The following is a 26,899-nucleotide window of genomic DNA, read 5'->3' as shown; positions in this document are numbered from 1 at the left end:
TAATAAAATGTTTATTAATAAATTTGCTAAAAAAGCTGTAATACAACTGTTTTAAGGGGTTTTATCCACTTATGATTTTTAAATATCGATTATCTCTTTCGCATAAATATGAAATGTACATATATTTGAGAACATTCTACGAAAATTTGAAGCTGATACGGCAAATAATTTTGGAGATATCTGTGTATTAGTAACAGTTTTATAACTTGGTGTAATCGTCTCCCAGAAACTTTAAACGCATTTTTCTCGAAACGCTGTTTTTAGAGCCGGTGAGGAGAATTTCTCCGAAACAATTGGACCGATCAATCTACAATTTTTTCACAAACTTCTTAAATGTACATATGTATTTGTCAAGGTATGATAAATGATCGGGTGTATACGAATTTTGATAATCATTTCGATTTTTTAAGCTATTTTGAAGTGTAAATTTGTTCATAAAATACGAGTAATATGGTATCTTCCCTAACCGTGTTGTCAAAAATAATAATTTTGATTAATGCTCGATTATTCAGTTTATTAATGACCGTAAAGATATTTGTATAAATAGTTTCGCTACAAATCTATAACAAAATCTTCGTTCACTCGATTTGAATACATATATCTCTAATCAACTATTTACTTAATTTTTCCCTTTTCTAGCCCACTTTTTTCATTTAACCGCCGACCGTAAATGTCCATAATTGTATAGAACTACTGACACAGTCTCAATGGCTAGCCACATTACCGCTGTGTGACTAAAAACCGATAGCCAGATACCCGCACACTCAATTGCCGCGACAAAAGCGGAATATGCAAAAGCAGAAAAACAAAAACCTAAAGCCTGAAAAAAATAATGCAAAATTATTTAGCTCGTAGGGAAAGAAAACTAAGCCACCAGCGCGCCACATACCTATAAACCTATCTACATATTTGTTGTATTTGTACGAGTATGAGCAGTTTTGCAACGAAAAGAAGCAACCACGTCACGACTCAATGGCAACGGCGACATGCAAATTGCTCCAATTATCTAGGTTGATCGGTGTATATGTATGTAGGCTTGTACGTGTGTGTGCACAAAATTGCTGCTGTTTCCCTTAATGTATATACATATTTTTTAAATCACAAAGACCGCAATGGCCAATGGCAAATAACATACACACACTAACACCAACTGCTCATTAGCTAGTTGCGCTAGTATTAGTAGGTGAACGCACACACACACGCATGCTTGTTGACATTGTTGTGCATCCCACTTAAGTCACTCAATTTGGCGACAAGACGCAAATCTTTGCCCGTTTGATGTTGTCGCATGCGCTGTCCATTGTTGCAGCGTTGCCCTACAAGGCAGTACTAGACAGCTAGACTGCCAGACAGCCGTACTATAGACAGACTGGCAGCCAGCAGTGTTCTCTATTATTCGAGCTCTGCTTTGGTGCTGTTGTTAATTGCTGCTTGCCACCGAGTGCACCGATGATCAAGTAGGCTGGCATGGAGGTGTGACACCTTGTGATCGCCCCTGTAATTTACATTGCATTAGGCCGTACGGCAGCATTGTTGTAAATGATGTGAACATTTTCATACTTGAGTCGATATTTGAATACAACCTATGCCTATTTGCCGTTAAAGTGTTTGTGTGTTAAATATACAAATATGTATGCTCTTTGGAGTGCACTTGAGTGTTGTTGCTTGACATCAAAATGCTGTACAAAAAGCTTTTGTTTTGCCATCTAAATTAGGGGCATAAAACTTGATTAGCTGCTGTCGCAATTTTGCTGCGAATTCTCCATACAATGTGTGCATTAAGTACAGTTTTGTTGTCGTGGTACCCTAGAGTGACCTAGAAAAGGGCGTAGAGTCGTTATTTATGCGTGAAAGCTGGGGAAAAGATTTTTAAAAGTTTGCAATGGATAAAATTGAACAAAACTATTTAAAAATATCGACTTATATTCGTATATAAGCAAACTCCAAAGTTCGAGATCCCAATAGTGGCTTGTTGTGATTGTAAATCTCAAAATCATAGGTACGATTTTTATTTTGAGAATCTAATTTATTTCGAAACAAAATCATATTTTCTTTGAAAACTCATAAGTATGTTCCGACGAAAACATTGTCATTTAATTGATATTTTTATTTTAAGAAAACTTAGTATATTATCACTTTTTTCTTAATTTGTATGCAATAATTCCTTATGATATGCTTTATGAAAGCTTTATGCAACATGAACATTGATAATAATAATTTCTAACCCATATGTATGTACAAATATTAACTATAAACGCTATTAAATTTCAATTATTTTGGCAACCACATAATACATACATATTCGCAAACAAAGTCATCTCTTAAATATTACGTAAAACGAATAAACAACATAGTAATAAAACATGTTTGATTGCTCTTTAAGCAAATATTCTCTTTGTCAAGTAAATTTTTGTACCAGCACTTTCCTTTGGCACAAGCAAGAAAAAAAAAAAACAAAACACAAAAGTAACAACTGTTTAAAATCAAATACATGAGAGCAAGCGAATGATACTCAGCGCAACCGTAGGCACTGCATGCAAATGCACAAGCATGCAAAAAAACAAAATTTACAACTGTTCAAAATCAAATGCAATAAAGTAAATGAGAGCGGGAGAATGATTCTCAGCGCAATCGTAGGCAATGCATGCAAATGCACTGAGTGTGTGCCGTTACTTGTGTTGTGCCGGCAAAAACACGTTTCATTAAGTGAAAATTGCGTATCAGAGTTGGACAAAATTTGTACATTCATTAATAAATTAAAGAAATAACCAAATTAATCGATTAAAAAGTGAAAATTTGTGCAAGTAATTGGTGTGAATGAATGGAAATATTTGTATACTCAATGTGGAATAAATTTAAACTGAAACAGAGGTTTGTTAAAATGTGAAAAGCAACCTGTTTTAAATCTCGTATAAAATAGTGAAAAGAAAGTTTAAAGAGTGCAAAAGTGCTTGGAAAAGTATTAAATTGTGGTGTGCGTGTTAAGAAATGTGTGGTGTTGTAAAAATAATAATATTCCAATGATTTCATGCCAGAAAGAATTACCGGAGAAAATTCTGTTGCCTATAAGGAACAACAAATTTAGAGGTGAGCCATTTACAAGTCTAGTTCTTACTAAACCTTCGTAAATTATAAATTCAACGGAATCCAGGAACATTGAACAGTCAAAGCAGCAGAAAATAATAACCTTGCAATAAATGTATGTACATATGTATGTTTGATTTTGGTCTCTGTAGTGCAAAAATGGCACAACGAACACAATACAGTGCACTCGCGAAAATTCGGACTAATGGAAACCAAGCGTGTTCGAGTTAACGAATTGTTTCGAGTCTTCGAATGTTATGTATTTTGATTTATTTATTCGTTTATCAGTTTTTATACTTACAACAATTATATTTTCCTTGCATTGTTGAAAATATTAGAATTCTATGGCTTACTGTTTAATGATTCATGGCTAGTTTAATAAAACATTTTTATTTTCATAATTAATACAGGGAACATATGTATGTGTGTAAGAAGGAGGTTGTTTTTAAATTTTAGAAAAAAAAACAGTGATTTTTGTTTGACGTTTCTTGTTTTTGACCGAATTCAAAACGGGCTTTTCGCGCATTGATTGCAGCACATTAAATTTTGCTAAAAATTTATACTGCTTCGGATGAACTAATGCTTTCGATAATATAACTTTGTTATTCTTATTACGTTTTGATCCATTGATTGAAGCAAAGGAGTGTCATTCGGGGGCAAAAACATCGCTGCAATTGAACCATCTTTACACTTTATTTCATATTCGTTTGGATGAGAAGGTGCTTTGTCAAGAAGAAATAAAGCCTTTTGAAGCAATCCGATCTCTTTCAAAAAATTCCCTTAAAATTTTAGCCTTTAATTTTAATTTATATTAACATAAAGAATAGGACCAAGGCATCTAAAAATTTTCCATAGAAAATACTCAACAATCGTGATTTTTTATCTTTAAATTCCTACAGATCAGATATTAAGGGCTAAAATTTTCAGGGAATTTTTTTAGGGTATTTCCAAGGTGTGCATGACGGGATTGAAAAATATTAATAGTTCAAAAAAACCCTAATGTACATGCTTATAAATGATCAGGATGACGAGAAAAGTTGAAATCCGGGTTACAGTATGTCTGAGTAAAAATTGAAAAACTGAGTGTACGGGCTTCTGAGTACAACAAAAGTTACGAGTTCATAGATGGGCGTAATCAAACCACTGCCACGCCCACTTATCGCCATTAACCGAAATCCTATAAAATTTCATAACTAAGCACTAAATTTAGATATAAAACTGTAATTTGGTACAGGGGATCGCAGTAGCCAGGGGCACTTGTGGGCAAAATTTTTTGAAAAAGTGGTGTGACCCCGCCCTCTAATAAGTTTAATGTGCATTTCTTCTAATCTAAAAAATCTATAACAACCAAATTGGCTCAGCGCATATACCATATTATAAGAATTTCTACCGACAGTGTGAAAATGGATGATATCGGATGATAATCCCAAAGCTACTAAACAAGTCAGTAACTAAATATGCCAGAGGCATTAAAATTTTCCTCCTAGATGGTATGAGTAGGCATTATCGGAGCCAGAGTAAAATTTGGACGATAGGCATGGCACCGCCCACATTTTAGTGGAATCAAATATCTCGGGACCCGACTAACCGATTTCTACTAAATTTAGTACGTCACATGCTTAGGCGAAATCGGATGCAACCACGCCTACTTCCTATATAATACAATTTTCAATTCCAAATTGATTCTTTCACTTTCCTGTGTACAAATCAAGAAACAATTAATATAACGGGATAAAATTTGCACATGAACTTAGCCCTTCCTTACTTGTTTATTAATTTAAACTAGTTGTTGGTAGATTTTTAGTGTCCAATATTTTTGGCCAGGTTTTAAAGTTTTTCTTGGCTTATTTTACATGTGTAGGTAATGTAATGTTAGTATGTATAACTATGTAAGTTTTGCATTTTTTCCACTCCTTTTAGTTGCTACAGTAATTGCATATTTTTTGTAACAATGGTGCTTAGTTGCTGTTATTTGTTGGTCACTAATGTGTGTTGTTTTTGTTGTTGCCTTAGTTTTTACGATTTCCATGACTATTTGCTGGGTAACGTGCATCACGTTCGCCGATGCAATTCCGCAGATAACTGTGCTTGTTTTCCATGTAGTTGTTTTTGTTGCTTGCTTGCTGCGCCGTTGCATAATCACAGAGCATTCGGCATGGCAGTAAAAAGTAAAATAACGAAATCAAAATGGCAATAGAAGTTAGAGTACTTGGCAAACAGCACACTAAAAATCGCTTAAGCTTCGGCGCAGCAACATCAAATAGGAAAACCTGCGGGCGGAAGAAGCTGCAATAACCAACAAGACGCTAAGCGGAACGAAAAAACGGAGAAATACAAAAACAGGCAGAAACTAAAAATGGCATTAAGCGAGCTCAGTGTTTTTCGTCAAGACTCGAAATTATTTTGTTGCCAGGTTTTTGCAATTTTTTCCCAGCAACTTTTTGTGCTATTGCTTATTCAGATTTTTTTTGTTGTTTTGCGCTGTTTTTGATTTAATTTTTCAACTTGCTTCAGTTAGGTTTTTCACTGCGGCTGAGGCTATGGCTTTCAAGCCGCAAGTGCATGCCTTGCTTGCTCGCTTTTGCATTACAATCAGCATTTTCTTCAGCTCTGAGAATGTGGGTCAATTGCTTACCCTCCTCATTATCATCATCGTCATGATCGCCAACATCAACTATAACTTGAAATCGCCTGCACACTCCATCAACTGGCTTTTAAGGTAGCTAGCGCCATTATCCACCAACTTCAACAAGAAGTATGTGTGTGTACATCAAAAGCCTTCCGCTACAATTTTTCCATAACCTCCCTCATGTTGGTCGAACCACCAGTGATTTAAGTAATTACATTTTTTTTTATTTTTTATTTTTAGCAGCCTAGCTTTCAGCAGCGCAACGCAACTGTTGCACCAAATTATTTAACACGAAACTATATTTTTTTTTTTTTTTGTTAAAATGCGCGCAAAAACAGCTTGACAATTTGTCATATTAAAGTATACACGTATAAACTAGCTTAAGTAGTAATTAAAAATAGCATTTAATTAATTTAGTTTACTAATCTGTTTCTGTTTCTATTTCTGTTGCAGTTTTGTCGACACTTTAATGAGCCTCAGCGGTATTGTCACAGTGCATGTAAGTGTCTTTTACTATTTTGATGTTATATTTAGCTACTACATATGTATATTTGAAACTTCAAATAAATGACTGTGATATATAACTAGCACATTCAGCTTAAATAACTGTAAACTGTTACAAAAGACTTAAGCGACGAACTTCTGTTAATTTTGCGTTGAATTTCGTTGTTAAGTGAACAGGAAGCATATTTGCCAGAAACTGTTGAAAATATTGGGTAGTCAACTTTTTCGACTTTTTAATCAAATTTTAACTGATTTTTTTCATATTAGGTTGTCAAAAAAGTCTTGCGGTATTTTCGCTAGTTGGCGCTGAAAGCGCGTAGTTCTAGTTTTATTCGTCGCATCGGTTCATGCTATACCTTTTTGGAAAGCTCATTTCACGCGCTAACACGTGTTTGATTGATTGTCGTTTCTTTTAAGTCGTTCGTGAGTTATAGCGTCGCAAACATGGAGCAAAATAAAGAGAAAATACGGCATATTTTACAGTACTACTACGATAAAGGCAAAAATGCATCTCAAGCCGCCAATAAAAATTTGTACAGTTTATGGACCCGATACAGTTTCCATTTCCACCGCATAACGATGGTTTCAACGTTTTCGTTCTGATGTAGAGGTGGTCGAAGATGCGCCACGCTCCGGAAGGCCTGTCATCGAAAATTGCGATAAAATCGATGAATTGGTCGAAAGAGACCGGCATAGTAGCAGCCGTAGCGTCGGTCAAGAGCTGGGCATGAGTCATCAAAAATTCATTTCAATTTCAATAAAAAAAAAAATTCAATAAAAATACCGCAAGACTGTTTTGACTACCCATTATTTACAATAAAAAATAAATAAACAAACATGTACCATTTTGGTCAACCACTTTTTGTCAGTTTTCCGCTAGAGACATTATTCCATCAGTGTAAAACTTTCATCATTCTTGTGCTACACGAACTGATACAGCATCGACTTCGTAAACTTCACAAATTTCATTGGTGACCTGCGTGGCATTCTTGCTTTTTTATATAAAAATTTCAAAATATAGCGAATTTCTTCATTATTTTCACTCATTTTTGAACAGCTGTAACTTTTTTTCAATTTTCCGGAATTTAATTTTTTTTTTGGTTAAATTAAACTTAACCCTTATGTTAGTAACCGGGTACCCACCGCGGTGTATTTGTGTGAATAGCTTAAAAAAATTCAATATTTCATTTTAAGCTCTCAAATCGTCGTTTTTTAACTTAAAAGAAAGCTATTTGTGAGTTCATTTAATTGATTTATTTCCTTTTTTTTTTTAAATAAGCTTAAACTTTAGCCATCGCCGTATTAGCAACCGGGTACCCGGGTACCCACAGTGGAAAGCATAGGAAATAAATTGTATATAATTTCTATTAATGCATGCAACTAAATTTTATTAAAAAAAATAAAGAAATATTACACTTTTTTTATAATTAATGACATTGAACACATTGTACACGATTAACTGAGTGCTCGTCACAAACAGGTTGGTGACAATTGGCACAGGCCTTCCGTGTCTTTCGCCGTCGTCTTCTTGGCAAAGCATTGCAGACATGACAAGATCCTGTTACTTTTTTCCCTCCGGTTTTATCTATTGGAGTCTCTGGACCAGGATTTATCACGACTGTTTCTGTCAGTGTATGGCCTAATACACTTTCAACGGCAATCTTTGTGGAGAAGTGGCGCATTACATTATTTTCATAATAAATTATATATGCCGCAAGTGAAGAAATATCTAGCATGTTGAAGAACATTGCCATTGGCCATCTCGAAGATCGTCGTTGACTGGTGTATCTCCGCACCATTTGGTTCATTGTGTCCAGCTTTATATTTATTATAAAAATTTATTTTTTCTGGTTTTTGTTTAGCGTCATCACCAACTGATATAGCTGAATGCATTGTCGATATCAGAATGACAGCTTTTTTTTTTAGGAAGGTAGGAACACATGGTAACCTTTTCGTGAAATCCAAAAACTGTCGAATACTGCCCCCGTGTCTTATTCGCTCCCATAACACTAGGGATGTAAGGTTTATTCGTTTTTAGCGTGCCAACAATGGTAATATTCCACGACAACAAATGTTTAGCAACTGGTACAATAGTAAAGAAGTTATCCATGCAGATGTTTCTACCACTACCTCGGTACGGAGCCGCCAATTCTTTCGGTACTCTTTCACCCTGATTTTTTTCTCGAGTATTATCTGTTTTACTAGTGTACATGATCCCTTGCAAAGGATATGCATTTTCTACATCACAAATCTACCAGATCTTTATACCATACTTAGCTGGTTTCGATGGAATATAATATACTGAGTAAATCCAGTACGACCACGGTGTGGATAAAGCTGTTCATCAATCGTTTAGTTAGCTGTTGGTTTGTACATCTGAGCTAAATTTGAATTTAACATTGTCCACATATACGAATTGGAGCTGCTTAGTGTGCGATAGAAAACAAAGAAATAACCTTGAGTTTTTCTTTCTCTCTCGAACGGCACCGACCGACTACCTGGGGTGTCCCAAATAGGTTTCAGATGTCACTCACGATTCTACGTTGTTATTATTTTTTTTCCTTTAAATTGTCACCAACTATTAATATTTGAAAAAAATTTGTTAATAAAACAAACAAAATTTTTAATACTCATATCGTGGGTACCCCGGTTGCTAAAAGACGTCGGTAAAGTTGATTACTAACATAAGGGTTAAAATCTCACTTTTCCAACACTATATGGTATGACCCAATGTCATTGGTAGCACTGGAGATATACGAAAAGACTTTTTCGACTACCCAATATATTGTACAGCTTATATTTTTCTCTTCAACGACTTCTAGATCAGTGAAAGCGTACTTGATAATGAAAAAATAGAAAATATTGATCCGAACTATTTTTTTATCAATTCAAGCAATTATTTCATAATGAATGAAAATTTTTACGATAAATTCCATTATTTTTTTCTTTTATGGTAGAAACTATTTGAGAGGTGTGTAATGCATTTTTATCAAATATAATGTCAAAATGTAAAAATTAAAAAAAAAACAATTTCTCAATACAAGTCAATTAGTCACACCAGTTATCTCAATTAGTTTTAAGGCAGATTTTGATAATTTTAGGGCACAAATAATGATATTTTGAAACTAAGTGCATTATCAAAAGCTTTTTCTAACTACCAGCACACTAATGACTATATCATACGATATACATACATACTTACATATTCTGCACAGAAATAGTTACAAAATGTCTTGCCAAAAGTAATTTGCAACAATTCCGTAAACACTTGCTCGATTTGTAGAAACAATCAAATAAAAATCAAAGCAACCGAACCAAAAGAAGGTGCAGCCGAACACCGCATTCCTGCACAAAATTGTAGAACCGAGACCAAAACGAAACCCGCATTCGCCACATCGTCAAAATGTCAAAATATTCATACAAAAAACGCCATCAAACCACAACACGTAACGCAAATAAGCACACACACATGACTTATATGGCATATGCTGAACGTCCTTCACAGCGTAAAAGACCTACCTTTAAATCATAAAAAATTGCAATAAAAAATATAAAAAAGAAAGAAATCTCAAATTGAAAAAAAATATATATTGCTCATAAAGGAAAACCTGTAAGCGAAAATTTAGGCAAGCACAGAGTTGACTTGAAAGAAGCACACCAAGCAAGGCGCCCAAAAAGGTGCGGTAAAGCATATTGAGTTTGTCTTTTTGTGTATATGTGAGTTTATATGTATACATATATCATATGCGTATTACGGCTTGGTTTATTGACAGAAACAGGCTTAAAACGCACAACCAAAAACTAGAGGCAAGTACTACGGGACATAGAAAAAAGCTTGTAATTTTTTTATTTAGTTCTGTAATAATTGTCATAATCACTATTTCATGAAAGGAAAATGAGGTTCAAAACTTTTCTTATAAATTCAAAAAAAAATATTTATTTTTTGTTTTTGGATATGTTGTAAGCATTTGATGGATTCTTTAAAGTGGGTCTTTATTAAGAAAAAATATTAGGTGCGCAACTAAGTAAGTTCTTGCTGTTTATTTTAAGTAAAATGGAGTTCTATCGTAAGGAAATGGTGTTAAATAAATTATTCGTAGAATTGCCCATCGCTAGTTACAACTTTTTCCAATCTTTCTGTCGTCTTGTGATTTAGAACGGAATCTTGTGAGTGAAACTGTTTCTGTGTCTGACCATGTGCCACCGAACGGAACAATTGATAATCGAACGGTGCAATATATGGTGGGTGGTGTAAGACTTCCCATTGAAACCTTATCAGTTAGGTTTTAAAAAAGCGAGGTTCAACTCCCTTGGTTTCAAATCATAATGAACCCAAGTTCCTTGTTTCTGAATCATTCCCAGCGGATGTAATTTTTTTAAAATGCTCAAATAAGCTCTTTTTACACGGACCCTCATCGAGCAACGTCTCCAATTCACCGCCTTCGACAGTTTTTGGCCTTCCTTAACGCGGATGGTCGTTAATATCGAAATCACCGTCATTAGATCGTACTACTATAGCATATAGTTGGTCAGTTTACCGATCAAAATTAAGATAAAACTCTTTGTATACCCTTTATGGTATAAGAAAATGTGTCTCTACATAACCGGAACACACCTCAAAAATATATCCTCAGCTTTTTCCAATATAAGGCATCCTCCTACGTTACAGTGTATTGTTTTATGATGCTATGTCCAAAATACCCAAATAATTTATTAATATTATTTACATATTCAAGGAGCATGACGCTTAAAAATTCCAATACAGTTAAACTTTCCTCTATATGTTTTTATTTTCATTATTTTTATTGGATTTCTTCATTTTAATATCTTATATTTTTTTGCATGCTTAACTTTTACTAAAAACCAACAACAAACAACTCATTGTTCGAATGTGCTCATACCAACAGCTGTGCGGGTGAATTTTGCATGCTCTTCATCCCCTCTTCAGCAGCAACGTAACATTACTGCATCGTAATCACCTGACTTGCATTGTTTGCAGTGGAGCTGGCGGTACGTGGCACCATGTGCACCTTCCCCATTCCGCCGTTGTGCCATTATGTGCACTCCACTTGCAAAATTATGTGTGGTATGAATACAGACACACATATACATATATATGCACATGCGCAACTACACCATTGAGCGTTATAGTTGTTGGTGCGATTCTTTGGACTTTCACGTCGATGCCAATCGGGATTTGTTGCATGATCCAGCTTGCTTGTTTGCTTTGCTTCAAGCACAACGTCGCCACTTAGCGGAGCCAGCGCTCTATGTAGTGAAATTCTTTATATAACGGCACACTTTGATGCAAACGCCCGCTTGTGAAATGTGGCAACTCCATGTGCGGCTTATCGCTGCACCTGCTGCATTGTTTCGACCAATTGCAAGCAGTTGTTGTTACTATTGCTGTTGTTGAGGTTGCTTGTTTTGCTGTTGCATTTCTCTTTTCTCTTTATTTCGCTTGTGCAACTTTCAATCTTTGCTGTACATTGTGCGTGTGCACCAACAACCATTGTACGTGCGTGGCACCAAAGTGTTGCGCTTTGAAAAGCAAAATTAAAATAAACAAGAAAAAAACGTTAACTTCGGCTGCACCGAAGCTAATGTACCCTTCACAGGTACATTTCTTTTAGTAACTATGTGTTCAGTTTGTATGGAAGCTATATGCTATAGTAATCCGATCGGAGACTACATTGTTGCCTTAGAAAATAATATATACCAAATTTGGTGAAGATACATTGTCAAATGAGAAAGTTTTCCATACAAGAACTTGATTCCGATCGTTCAGTTTATATAGCAGCTATATTTTATAGTGGTTCGATATCGGCCGTTCCGACAAATGAGCAGCTTCTTGAAGAAAAAATGACGTTTACAAAATTTCAAAAGGATATCTCAAAAACTGAGGGACTAGTTCGTATACATATATACAGACGGACGGACGGACGGACGGACAGACAGACAGACCGACATGGTTAAATCGACTCAGCTCAACATACTGATCATTTATATATGTATATAATTTATAGGGTCTCCGACGCTTCTTTCTGGTGTTACAAACATCGTGACAAACTTAATATACCCTGTTCAGGGTATAAAAATAATTGAAGTCGTAATTTTTGCGAAAACGCACGCTTGCTCCTTGCGGCAGTGTTGAATCAGTGCGCATTTTCGCACACATTTGGCGAACGGTCAGCGCAATCGCATTGTAATTAAACGCCGCAGTCGCTTGCAAAACCAAGTGTGTGAAAATTTGGATTTCCTGTATTTCCTTGTTTACGCATTCGTGTATTTTTGCAGAGTTTTGCAAAAATTGTGAAGTTTCGTTAAATGCAAACATTTGTCTAACGCTTGTTTTGCAAGCTGATTTAGTCAAACAATTATGCAATTATTTTCTTTGGATGTTGAAAACAAGGGAATTGCCCGTTGTTCAAATAGTTTAAGGGGTTTGGTTACTAAGTATGTACTTATATGGCGTAGTGACAATGTTGTTGTCAATTTTTTCCGGGTTGATTGAAACATTAGTTAAGAAAAATAGTTTTCCATCAGCTGATTAGGATTAGTGCTTCATCATAACATCATGAGCAACATTTCCCACATAAGATCGACCTAGATCTCTTCGATATTTATATTAAGAATATAATTTTTCCGAAAAAATATGTTCCTGTGCTCTACATATACTTCATCATCTAGTATTCTTACCACTAGTAGCGGGGTCACCAGCACTTTGAATCTAGATGATCATGTTTTAGATCAAAATTTTTTCGGAGATGGCTTCATTTGTTCAGATCTGTAACAATAAATGCCTTTGATTCGCTAACATTTGGTAAGAAGCGTCCCGGTATGGTAACATTATATACATATAATATAACATCTAGCAAAAAACAACTATTATTTTTCTAAATCTTCATATATACATATATATATCGATTTGGTTACGCTAAATAGGATTTCGTACGGAATAATTTTAGGTTATATTAGACTAATCTAGTAGGCTTGCGAACCACGCATTGATCTTTAGCGATGTCCGATGGGCTACCTTACGTAGTTCAAGAGAAGTAGTCATTCTTCACCATACTTGCGCTTGACATGAATTTCACTGTATTCTATGCCTCACTATCGAATCCTCTTGCAGTGTTTAATACTGTCAGGCCCCCAAGGATTTGAAACGTTGTCCTGCAAGTGTGAGTGAAGTGCACGAAAGATGCTCCATTGTTTCTCCTGGTGCCTTAGTCTTGATTCAGCTCGATCTGCCACCCGCATTCTGCGTGTCACCACCGGATTGTGACCATTGAGTATTCCAATCATGTTAATACAGTCTCTTCTTTCAAGAGTGAGCAGAAACTTTTTTGTATTTTTGACCTACAAACAGTAGTGCAGCACATAGATGATAGATGAATCCATCGAATTTTAACCTTTCTTGACATGCTCTTGTCCAGATCGTCGTAAAGACAATGCCTGGGTTTACCAACCGTTATCGGATGACAGCCTTACACCACTCTTGGTCATCGATGGCTATGTGGTCGCTTGTTTCTGGCAACACTCTCCACTACGACCCTACTTTTCAAGCAATTCTGACGTTACCAGATTACTGCCTTGATTACTGCTTAGCTGTCTACGTAGATGTTGACTCTGTAGTTGCCTGTTAATGCATTACAGGTTAGCTCTCAGCTTTTCCAACAGCAAAACCCTCTGCTTAAAATATACTGTAGTGATCCGGCAACTTAAAAGGCTGCCTTACAAAATAAATTCGCAGACGGATTGTTACTGGTCATAAAAAGTGACTTGGAACTGACGATCAGGAAGGTTTTGCTATGTGATTGGTGAAATGAACATCTGCTGGGAACTTCTCCCCTATGGTCAAACTCTCAATTTGGCTTTGTGAACAATTGGGTCGTCTAAAAAGGCTAGCTAGCTTTGGTCAATAGTCAAAAGATTTAAATACATCTCGACAAAGACAGGCCACATATACTGATAGTGACTTAACACTAGCACCGAGAGCTTTGTCGGTGTGTTTTATGCATCTATTTTATAGTTTGGACCTGGCATCAAATGATTACTTTTTTTTGATTTATTTTTACTAGATCTTACATTATATTTTTATTATGGTCTCCATGTATTAGAAGTTTATCGTCGCTTTCTGATGTGATTTTTTTTTTTAGAAGAAAGCAGCTCATATAACCCACCAACTTGGGAATCTAACATTAGAAAGTGCGTACAAGTACATAGCTATGTGTACTTTCTCACAAAATTATCAAATATTTACATTCTCAAGCCTTGCGCATTTCGCCAATGCTCCAAGTTGATAAATTGAAATTAATTTATCGCAATTTCGCATTTCAAACAAACAAATCACCTTTCCTTCCGACACAAGAAAGTGAAAACCAAAAAACCAAAAAAAAAAAAAAGCACGTCGAATTCGGCGCATGAGACGCAGGTGGCACTTGCGTACCCAAATCAAGTGATCACTTCACTAAGCAAACAAATGAGTGAAGTGAGTGAGTGAATGGTGCTGATAATATGTGGCTTTCCTGTGTGTGTGTGTGAATTGCGGTTTGTTGGTGACGCACCAGCAACAACGCGGCAGCAATATGTCAATACAAACCAAATACAAATACATATGAGTAGAGAGAGATGCCAGCAAAATAAGTCAAAATCAACGCCGAAAAGCACTTTCACCTTCATGTCAAGCGCAAATCAAGTCAATCAGGCTTATTTATATTATATGAGACGTACTTGTGTTTTTCTGCAGCAACATTGCCGTCCACTTAAGTACATGTGTGTATAAGTATGCGCTGCCACCAACAAGTGATTGTGCCCGGCACACAAGTACGCGGTGAATTTATTAATGTTGCGATCTTAAGATCACTAAAAATTCGTTTGTGTGTGTGCATATGTGTGTTTCCACAAAAACTTGCACTTTTTATGCGGTTTTTTTTTATTTTTGGTATTTTTTCTGAAATTGAAGTAAACAGACAATGTGACTGTTTGTTGAAAGACTAGTTAGTTGGTAATAATAAATACAATATTTATGTAGCTTGTGGCAAGTTTGAGTAAAAAATCATGTCGACTCCCTCATATACTCGAGGGCACCAGTATAACTGCAGGCCCTGTAGGAAAATTATTGTTTTAAATTAATAAATTTAAAAGAGATCATTTAGCCACGGATGAGAGTCAATCTGTTTGTCTGTATAAACGCGAACTAATCCCTCACATTAGTCGAAAACCACCGATATTCGATCATTATAAGCTATTTCCGCCTTCCAAGCTCACCAATCAAAATTAAGCCCTTGTATGGAAAACTTTTGTATTTAACGAGAGATCTTCACGAAATTTGGCGCAGATTATTTTTCAAGATTATACTATAATCTGCGAACAAATAATTCAGATCGGATCACTATAGCATATAGCTGCAACACAAACTGACCGATCAATCTCAAGTCCTTGTATGGGTAACTTTTTCATTTGACAAGTTATCTTCACAAAATTTGGCATGAATTATTTCTCAAGACAATACTATAATTTACGAACAAATCGTTCAGATCGGATTACTATAGCATGTAGCTGTCATACAAATCTACCGATCAAATCCAATTCCTTGTATGAAAAACTTTTTTATTTGATAAATTATGTTCATGCAATTTGTCAAATTTATTGTCCAAACACACTATTCGGATCGGATTACTATTCATAAAATTTTTCTTGCATGGTACTAGAGCTTACATGCTCCCGTTCATTCACATACAAATAATAACTGAAATGCCGCGCCGCATAATCGTTACCTTTTCATTATTTGTCTATTTTTAGTGCATACAATTTAAGCGCCTAATGAGCGCATACGCGTTTCCACACATACACACATGTACAATATATACCTTACATACATACAAATGTAAGAAAATGTGTAGCCGCTTTTTACAATGAAATGTCGAGCAGCATTGCAAGATAAAAACTAAAAAAAAGGCGCACATAAAAAAACGCAATAAACACACAGCAAGAAATGAAATTTGTAGGAAAAACTTTTATTTGCAGCAATGACACTTTAATTAAGCCCAACTTAAGCCAACAATGGGCAGCTACTTAACAGTCTGTGTTATTGCTTCTGCGCTGAGACAATTGTGGGAGTTTTTTCTGGTAGCTGGTGATTAAATAACGCATTTTTTCTACGCAACTGCAGTCAGCAGTTGTACTTTTTTCATACTTATCACATTATATAAATGTATTTGCTTTTGTCCCAAGAGAACTACAAGCTAGTAATTTGTAAATGCAATTGTAGCGAATAATCATAGCGGAAAATTGCATTGTCAGCGATAAAAAGTGCGGCAACGGTTCATTAAAAAAAAATGAAAATAAAAACCACCGATTTTCCTGAAGCTCTAGATTTGTTTATTACTTCAAGTCATTCACATTTTTTGTACTTGTTGAAGTCATATCCATAATTTTTCGCACTTTATATTTCATACTGTCGACTATAAAACATAACATTTCGAGCAAAAGTAGCTGATTTGTATGGGATTAGAATTGAACGCATCTCTGAAACTCATTAGTCAATCATAAATGTGTGTTCATCTCATCAAATTTGACCCGGATTGACCAAAAAAAACAAAATTTTCTCATATATTAATAGAAATATTTTTTCTCCTAAATATGTTATAAGTCTCGGCTGGTATGGCATGCAGTACCTTTAGCGATCTTTCTGTTTTTCGGTTTCAGCTAATTTTTGGCGCGCTGTTTGCTAGATTGTTGAACAGTTTCGACGTCATATACATTACATCTCTTCACCATGATGCGTTTTTTTTTTTTCAAAATATTCTGTATATTCGTACGAAACCATATACACGCTTCATACCAAAAACATTTTCCAAAATGTGTTGAGTTTATCCAAAAGAGATGTTGAAATCCTTTGATATCTCTTTGATGCTATCATGATGATTTTCAAGCACTGTGTCTTTAACGTTTTCGATGTTACTGTTATTAACAGAGGTGGATAGACGACTCGCATGAGGCAAGCTTTTGATGAAGTTGACGATGAACTTGCTTTGTGCCACTCTAATTCTTGTTTTCGTGCTAAATTAAAGTCTCCAAAACACTTCTGCAACAGTGATTTTATTGGATGAATGTATTGTATACACAAAATTTCAAGCATACTCATTATTAATTTTTTTCATGTTCAAATTCAACAGACAAACTTTCCGAATCGTAAACAAACGCCTGCCAAATACATACTAATTGACAAACGAAGATTAAACTTCACACGAACATAAAAAAGGTATAGCAATCGAAAAAAGATTATCTTTTGTGATTATTTGAGCATTCTTACGCAGAACGTCTCTAAAATGAGTTTTATTTTTGACACTAGGTCTGAGATATTTTGAAAGCTTTGGCCGGATGTGAACACAGATTCAAAGGCTCTCTTATGTTTTAGTTTTTTCAGCAGTATGGTATTTAATTTCACGTTCATTGGTGTTCTACCTCTATAGTAAACGATTTCTATAATAGTTGTTTGAACACTTTTCCTCTTAATCAGCCATTTATTGTTTATTTGATCTGTAGAAACTATTTTCTTTTTTGTTTGTTTGCCAATTGAATTAGCCCTCAGCCTTTTTCTGAATTTTTATTTATAAGCGCATAATATCATTATTCTAGCTACAGGAGACCCCATATATTGTTTTCGGTTTTCATTTCATTATTCAGTCTTCATATACATACCTATGTAAGTCTAAATTCTGCACACGTATTTTACTCTTTTTCTCTCTAAGGCTCTACCCTTTTGTTGGAATCGCCGATATCAGTCCAATAGAAAAAAGCTGATGTACATAGGAATCGATCAAACTGAAGACCTTATATGGAAAACTGTTTTATTTAACATGATATATTTACAAACACCTTGGTTATCGTCTAAGGCAATAATGCAGTCTGCGAAGAAGTTGTCCAATCGGACCAATATAGCATATAGCTGCCCAAGAATGCTATAAAAATGGTCCTGTGAAGGGTTTCATAACTTTGGCAGCTAAGTTAATGGTTTTCCTTGTTTTATACAAGATATTAAGTTTTTTTTTTTTGTATCAGTCTTTTGTTTTTTATAACCTTCGGATTCTTTGCTTTGCATTAACTACTGCAAGTTTCTATGCATTTTTAGATTATCTATAAATAACTTGAACATCAATATTTTGAAACGAAATAAAATAAAACAATCTGAAAGGAAAGTTTTCTTAAATAATTTTCCTAATATTGAAAAATATATTATTAAATGCACAACACTTTAGAAATATCAGCGTCCTCTAACCAAAGTCAATCAGCAGATACTTTTCTAATAATTAAAAAACTTGTCTAACACAAGGTTAAAATCAAATATTTTTCATCATAAAAATATTTTTTTGTTATTTCATAGTAATTGAATTGCATCCAAGCTCTACATATATGCGGCCCTTGAGACATTAATTTAATTTGATATAATGAGAGTATACACAACAGGGCTAAAATACACAAATAAACATGCGATCATTTGAAGGTTAAGCAGCAAGTGTTAGTAAAGGAAATATGTAAAAAAAACAAATAATTTGTAATTCAAGCAAAAACAAATAAAGTATAATAAGCTGCAAATTGTAAGCGATGTCACGAACATTTTATGAGTTTTAAAGAGAGCATTTTGAAATATCAAAAGCAACTTGAAAGTGACAGGTTTGCGATTTTTATCACTGACTTGTTTTTTTTTAAGTCCAGTAGTTTTTTTATTTCAAAAATTAAAATTAATTAGCACTAAATGCGTAGAAATTAAAAAAAAGTTCTGTGATACGAAAGTATTTTTTATATGAACTCTAAACAAAATCAAGCAAACTGAAAATTTAATATAAAAATGTCAAATATTCGCTATAATAATTATTCACAACATTTACCGTTACTAACCGTACAGATGCTCCTTTTCAAACATTACCGCCTGTTACCTTTTTTGTTTATTTCAATTAAACTTTTTTTTTTTCAACACTTTGGTCAACATTGGCCTTGATATGCTTTCAAACAATTCAACCCGACAGCCGTTTATTGCCGCTGGCAAACTGCACTTTCCGTGAGTTTGTTGAATTTTAATTGCGCATTCACTCACTCTCTGGCTCGCTCGCTCCAATCAAGCACTCAATCAATTTGTTATAGGAATTGTAAATTCAACAAAACATTTCGAAAGGCGCGTGCTTTGGTTAAATTGAAAACATGCCAAGAAATTAGAAAATTCATTTGGCATAGCGTTTGGCCTTGTCTTCCTACGATACGTATGGCACAAAAACAAAAATAATAATAATGCACAACAAAGGAGTGAAGACACGTACGTGTTTCTTCATAATTTTTCCATTACCTGTGCAGTCTTTGTTGCTATTACTATAATATGCTTATGGGAGTTTCTAAATTGCACACCAAATTATTTGCGTTTTCGTAATTTCTTCTTTTTTGACTTACTCATGTGTAATTATAAATTATAAACGCATTCGATTTCGATTGGCAAAAGATGCACACACATTCGTAAATGAGCTGAATTTATTATGGCATTTATTTGTTGTTGTTTTTTTGCAATTTTGTGGTGAGCAGTGAATGACAATAGGATTATTTTTTGCAATGTTTCTGAAAAAACGCCTAATAATGTATATACTTGTATATAAATGAGCAGCGTGACAAGCTGAGTCGCTTCAGTCATGTCTGTCCTTCAGTATATGCGCGAACTAGGCTCTCTATGTCCCAAAGCACCATGCTCACTGATCAAAATCAACTGCTTGTATGAAAAGCTTTTTTATTTGACAATTTATCTTTAAGAAATTTGGCATAGTTTACGGTCCAAAACAACGCTGAAATCACCAAAGATATTGTTCAGATCGGAAATCTATTGCACATAGCTGTCATATAAACTGGCCGAAAATATCTTTACGAAGTTTTACTTAGATTATTATTTAAGGCAATAATGCAATCTCGGAAGAAATTATAGAGATCGGACCACCATAGCTTATAGCTGCCACATAAACTGACATTAGTAATTCATGATATGGTTTTTACTTGACGTAGGAAACATCATTTTGCCCAATTTCTTCTAAACTTGCATTATTCGAAACACTACTGTACATTTTTCACCTTCCTTTTTATGTTAGATAGAGTTTAGTATAAATATTGATTAAAAGAAGTAAATAATGTTAAGCATTTTACTTTTGTTAAGCCCTATTATGGGTCTTGGTAAGAGAAATTCTCGTCTATATTTTATCCATTTATTTCAATTCCTGTCACCATCAATTCTTACGCCAACTAAACTTGCATCTAATTAATCTGCACCAGCACCAAAAAAAAACATTGTAAGGCGCAGTTCGCATGCTAACGCTCCATTACATCACTGTAATCAGTGCTCATCGGTCTTAGCGTGCGGGAATACGCGATGAAAACCATACCAGGAATGAGCCAGCGTTTTTCTACAAATCTTTCGAACATTAGAATGCCGCTCACATGAGTGAAATACATTCTAAAAGCGAATGCAGTTAACGGTGCGCTGCTGATGGCTGCTTCGTGTCACGAGCGACTAGCTAACGAGGCAACTGAGCGGCCCGCTAACCATTTCCATTTGTTCTGTATTTACATATTACTTCTGCTACATAAGTGTGTATGTGTGGTAGTGCATGTTTAGAACAAAATGACTGAACTGCTCAGGCGCAAGTGCCTCTAATTGTTAGCAAACACGGCAGTTGCAGATCAACGGCACTTTTTATGCACTTAGTGACTGCTCATCGCATTTACTGTACCGTTTATTTTCACACTCCTACATACATATGTACGTATATAATAGATATTATTTTTCTTATTGTACATGCCAATCAGACACTCGCTGAGCAAGATTTATTAGGTTATCAAATCCATCTTTAATTGTTGGCATTTAATTTGCAAATAAAAATAATAATAGCCAACTATAGATAGTACATACCTTATGCTTTTGTCATAATTTCACATATTTTTCATTTGCTAATTTTCCGCAATATTTTCATCAGCGCTTAGTTTTCATCATGCAATCATTCATTCATGTTGCAAATGCATCTAATATTTTAAATCGCCATTGTGTTGTTGCTTCCTGCATAAAATATTTATTTGTGTGCCTTCATACATCATATGGACATAAATATGCATATGTATGTACATATATATTTTTTATATGTGTGCAGTTTCCAATTGCCACAGCCTTACTGTTGCATATATCTTGTCGTGCAACATCAAAGCTTACGGTGTTAGCTACAACTTCACGCTTCGCAGCGGCAATTTGTTGTTTGATGGAGTGTTATAACGTTGGTAATATTAATACAACAACAAAAAATATTTCATGAAATACATTTTTCTTTGTTAACATACACATGTGCAGACAAGCATACATATACTTGTATACATACATATGTATACATATATATATATTTATATATACATATATATTTTTTTCGCATATTTTTTGAAGCATTATAAAACTAATGCAGTGCTTATTAAGCCAAAATTATGCATAAACTATTTCATAGCAATGAAACTATTTTACACTTATCAAGACACTTGCTTAGTTGATACAGACAGCGTTCATCGAAATGGAAAAGGCTCGAAGCTGTTCGCATAATCGCATATAAAAAAGGAGTCGAAATTTTCTGTTTCAGACTTTATTAAACATGTATTTGAGGGTATTAAAATTTTTTATATTAACATTTTGATATAAAATAATCTTTTTATCCCTGCGAAGCTGCTCATTTGTAGAAACCGTCATTATCGAACCACCTTAGCACATACATACATAGATGCCATACAAACTGCTCAACCTAATCAAATCCTTACATGGGAAACTTTTTTGATTTGACAAGATCTCTTCATGAAATTTGGCTTAGAGTATTGTCCAAAGCAGTGCTACAATCTCCGAACAAATTATTCAGATCAGACTACCATAGCATATAGCTGTCATACAAAGTGGTCGTTCCAAATCGAATTTTGAATGGAAAACTTTGTTATTTGACGAGATATCATCTTGAAATTTAACATACATTGCTGCCCAAAGCAACGCAACAATATCAGACTAAATATAAAATTAGATCAAACCGCTATAGCATACAGTTGTCATACAAACTGACCTGTCAAAATCAAGTTCTTATATAGAAAACTTTTTTATATGACAAGTTGTTTTCTCGCCATTTTGCTTGGATTATTGTCCAAGGCAACGGTATAATCTCCGAACAAATGTTTTAGATCGGACCATATAGCATATAACTAAAATCAATATCCAGTTCTTCTATGGAAAACTTCATTATTTTTATAATTTTTTTTCGACGGAAAATCGCTGAGAAAACTAAATAAATATAACCTTCTTGACTTTCAAATTACAAAAAAAAAATATTTGTTTCTATAACATTGAACATTTGCTGTAAACATGTCATGCTAACAAAAGACTTGAGACACATACTCACAAGCGCAGTTACCAACCGATTAATTTCAGCGCGCTAACAATATAACTAGCGACGCAAGCTGATTGAACAATTTTCAACCTTAAGCTAAAATATTAAATTTAAAGATGAGAAACTAAAAACTCCAACACAATAAACCAAATTAGCTTAACAAAAAACGGCGCATCCAATCAAGTTCAATGACACAGCAAAACCAGAGACCATGGCGAACGGCTGTCAAGTGGCCGAAAATGCGTTGAAAACTGAAAACACACATATACACACACATACATATGTACCAAAAGAGTAATTAATACAAAATGGGCGTTGCTTGTAAACAGCGTATTTTAACAAATCTCCGACTTTGTTGATTGCAAATGGATGGCCAGATCAAACAGCGAAAATTATTTATCGCTCGCGGCCAACATTTATTGCTTTGTTATTTATTTTTCACACATGAAGTTTCACCGTTACTTAAAAAACATGTATGTGTACATATGTAAGCTCATCGCTATCATAAATTAAATTATGAAATAACCAAATTTTTGCTGCGAAATTTGAAAATGTTCGCCCTTCGTCGCTTGCCCACCGTTTACTGCTTATTGGTAGCTGCGTTTGTCTGCTGAAGTTGTTGTTTTTATGTTATTGTTGTTGTGCTTGGGCAGAGTCAATGGCCGCAACAACGGTTAGGTAACACACTTTACTTCATTTCCCGCCTCTGCCGCTGTCCCTTGCAGCTTTGCTCATCCCTCTATCACACGTTTCTGTTGCATGTCGTTTTGGGGCTTTGCGCTACTGCGAAATTCTGTGCTTGATGTGCCATTTAAGTGAGAATTGAGGTGTCATCAGTGGTAATCAGGTGTGTGTTGTTAATAAAATGTAAATGCCACTAAGAATGGCGCTAGAAATACGAAAAGACTTTTTCGACTACCCAATATTATGAGCAAAGTCAAGAGTATATGATGATAGCCGCTGATTTTGGTGAGAAAATTGAGTATACAGCTTTTATAACCCTTCTTAAAATCATGAATCTGAATTATTTGTGATTTCAAAAATTTATTTGCAAGATGTTAGCTATATTTTGACATTGATTGGGTCCCTAAAAGTACAGAAATTCTTTTCCTGACCGAAAAATCTACGATAAAAATACATCATCCCGATATGGGACTCAGAAGTCTTAACTATATCAAATGCATGAGATAAAACTTATATTCGAAACTATATTAGCTTGAGCTTATGAAGGAGACATGTTATATCCATACTTATAAGTATTTTACCTCAAACTTTGCTCCAAAAATAAAAATTGGGCTTGGTAGAAACTATATGGAGTCAGTTCCGAAACTCCCTTTAACCTTACACAGTGTTCTCTCCTTCAGTAGTATTTTTCCTACAGGCCACTTGACGCCCACACGTTGGTTACTTAATGAAATCTTTACACTTGTAATCTAAATATATGTATGTATGTGTGTTAGTTACAACAAAAAATTAAGACCATTAATTTTTTTCTTTTAGTAAAAATATTTTGTCGCGCTCTTAATATTATCGCACTATTTACTTTGTTATTTTACATGATTTTCTTTGTTTTGTGCCGATTGCTCGCGCTCCTTGTAATCACCTGTGCAGGTTGACTGCACAATTGAAACCACAAATGACAACAATAACAATATAATAGCTTTTAGCAACTAAAGTGTTGCTTGCAAGCAACATTAAGACAACAATCATTGAACAAAGAATAAGAACACACACTTCAGGGCAGAGAACTAATGAATTTGAGTCACATAACACACGCCGTGCAAACAGTGTAATTTAGGTCACACGCCAAGCAAAGCAGTTAGGCGTTCAACCAAAACAAACGACAAAACGTTAACGAATCTTAAAAACTTTAAAAGGAAGGGATATATACATATGTTTGTTTATATAATAATGTGTATATATATAAAAAAATATATATATAAATATTGTTTTTGCACGAAGAGAGATAAGCATTGTGCTCAAAATGCCATAAAAAGACCGCAAGCAGGTTGATAATATTATTGCCAAAACAAATTAAAACAATTACGAATTTTAAGATTACAAATAAGTTTTTATTTTTCATTTTATTTACCGGTTTGCGATCGCTCAAATATTATTTAACTGTTTGCGCAAAAATCTGAGTTTTTTTGAACCTTTAGTGGTTTTAATATGAGGTCGTAACAGTCAGGTGGCTTTAGCTTTTCGTTGAGCAGATTTTTAACATTTATACTCATAACAAAGAATATTATTTTACTTCTACAAAAACGTTGTATATATAGTAGATAACATAAGCTTAGGTATTGATAGAATTAGTTCGAGTTAATGTATTGCTTCTTTACTTCTAACAGCTTGTTAACTTTCTGAAACAAAGTTTTAAAGATTATGAAAAGGTTGGCTTTTTTAGAAATCTCAGCTGACTTCAGATACCTTTGTTATAATTAGCCTTTCAGTACAAATTTCAAGGTAATTTTTGCGGATAATGTGCTTAAACTGGTAGTTGTTGGAGAAAGATTAATGCGCTTATCTTCTGTAACATTTTGGCTTGATGAAAACCATTTTTTCGAAAAATTGTTAGTAACTTGTTTTGCGCTCTTCATAACCTTTTTTAACAGCGCCCTATATCTTTCGATGGGTCTGAATGTGGACAACTCATATCATCTTATGAATAGCAAAAGCCATTTTTGCAAGCACTCCTGGATGTACAAATCAGTGTTGATAGCTCCAGTTGGAACAAAAGAGCTGCTTCTTTTACCAGAGCTACAAATTGCTTGCTGAACCAAAAATTTCTTTTGAAACTTTGTCTTTTTTTGTATTTTAAACTCTTCTTGGACATTCCCCTTATGATCTGCAATATACATATGTAAAAATCCACATCTGAAAGCTGAAAAAAGTCCCCAAGTCTCATCATCCATAATGCAGCAGGCAAAATTTGTAACGCAATCAAGGTGAAGCCGTTAACGAAAAAACTATTTAAGTATAATTTATAAGAAATGGCCATATCAACACAACCATTACACCTAGAGTACTATATAATACTACTGCGAATATTCTGCTAAAATTTCCAGATTATAAGTTCAATAGTCTCCAAGTACCAATGTTTAAGTTTGACGTGCTCATCTGACTGCCCTAAGTACTTCTATATTTCAAGTTTCAAATATTTTTTCACTATTCTATGATTACAATAATGTTTTTCGAATTTTTAAGTGGCAAAAAAAGTCGATATTTTGAAAAGTCTTAGACTAGCATATACCCCTTAACCCACACAGACACCAATATGTAGAAACCAGAAGTAATAAACGTCTAGTATACTAAAATCCAGTAAATTGCTATCGGCTATTTCAACAGCCACAATGTATTCCACAAGACTATATATACATTAGCTTTGAGAATATACATAAAATCTACATGTTTTTATTTATAGTATATCTACCATAAATGGTGCTCTTATGGATTTCTAAATACAGTCAGTATCTTGCAGTGCACAGCTGTTGACCGCAATACCATTATCCGCTTAAGTAGTGCAGCGAATGCCGAAAGTGTTTCAAAAATTTTACAACGCAAAAACACCAAGCAAGAAAAAATCAAATTAGAAAAGAACGTTTAACGGTGCAACAGGTGTTTTAAGCGATTTTAGCTTACTACAAACGTACAAATTCACTTATAAACACTGTGCTCTATGTATTTCTATATCTGTATAATTTTCTATGCGCATGTATGCGATTACTAGCTGCAATGTTCACATACCACTCCGCTGCTAGAGTTCACAGCATACACGCGTGCGCAAAAGCCACACAACGCTTAAGACCAACAACACTTCACTATACTCGCACTTGTAGCTAGCTCGTGAGTTGGCGTTCTTTTCCTACTTCTTAACGCCATTAGTTGCTGGTCTTGTGGTCATTAATTACTAGCAATTTACGTTATTCTTAAGCGTTTTTTGTGCGAACTTGCCACAATTCAACTTCCGTTGGCATTCAAATGTTGTTCTCTGTTCTCTTTCGGTTAATTAATTAAATAGTTTAACAGTGAAAACAACTGAACCAAAAGGTCATGCGAGTATTGAAGCAACCAACAAGCACTTGAAGGGGAAGACAAGGCATTGAAGCGCCATTGTTCATTGCTCATTGGAGTAATATGTGTTTATTTTCGAACTAAATTTTCAGTAATTGTGAATATGTACTCTTATTTTCCCAGCACATGTGGTCAATACAAAAGACTCAAGCAACGAACTTGCTGCGTTCAATAC

At 34.6% G+C, this 26,899-nt stretch overlaps 1 protein-coding gene across 1 annotated transcript in view; it reads left to right on the top strand.

Annotated features, from left to right (window-relative positions):
• The window catches only part of LOC126759790 (uncharacterized protein DDB_G0284459), a 504,946-nt gene that overhangs the window by 448,145 nt on the left and 29,902 nt on the right, over nt 1–26,899 (top strand). Inside the window, exon 7 of the mRNA XM_050474902.1 lies at nt 6,167–6,212. The gene's annotated coding sequence lies outside the window, so the exon portion shown is untranslated. The remainder of the gene's footprint in view (nt 1–6,166; nt 6,213–26,899) is intronic.

This window comes from Bactrocera neohumeralis, chromosome 5 (assembly GCF_024586455.1).
Source record: "Bactrocera neohumeralis isolate Rockhampton chromosome 5, APGP_CSIRO_Bneo_wtdbg2-racon-allhic-juicebox.fasta_v2, whole genome shotgun sequence".
NCBI classification, from domain to species: Eukaryota; Metazoa; Arthropoda; class Insecta; order Diptera; family Tephritidae; genus Bactrocera; species Bactrocera neohumeralis.
This window is presented reverse-complemented; position numbering and strand designations above follow the sequence as displayed.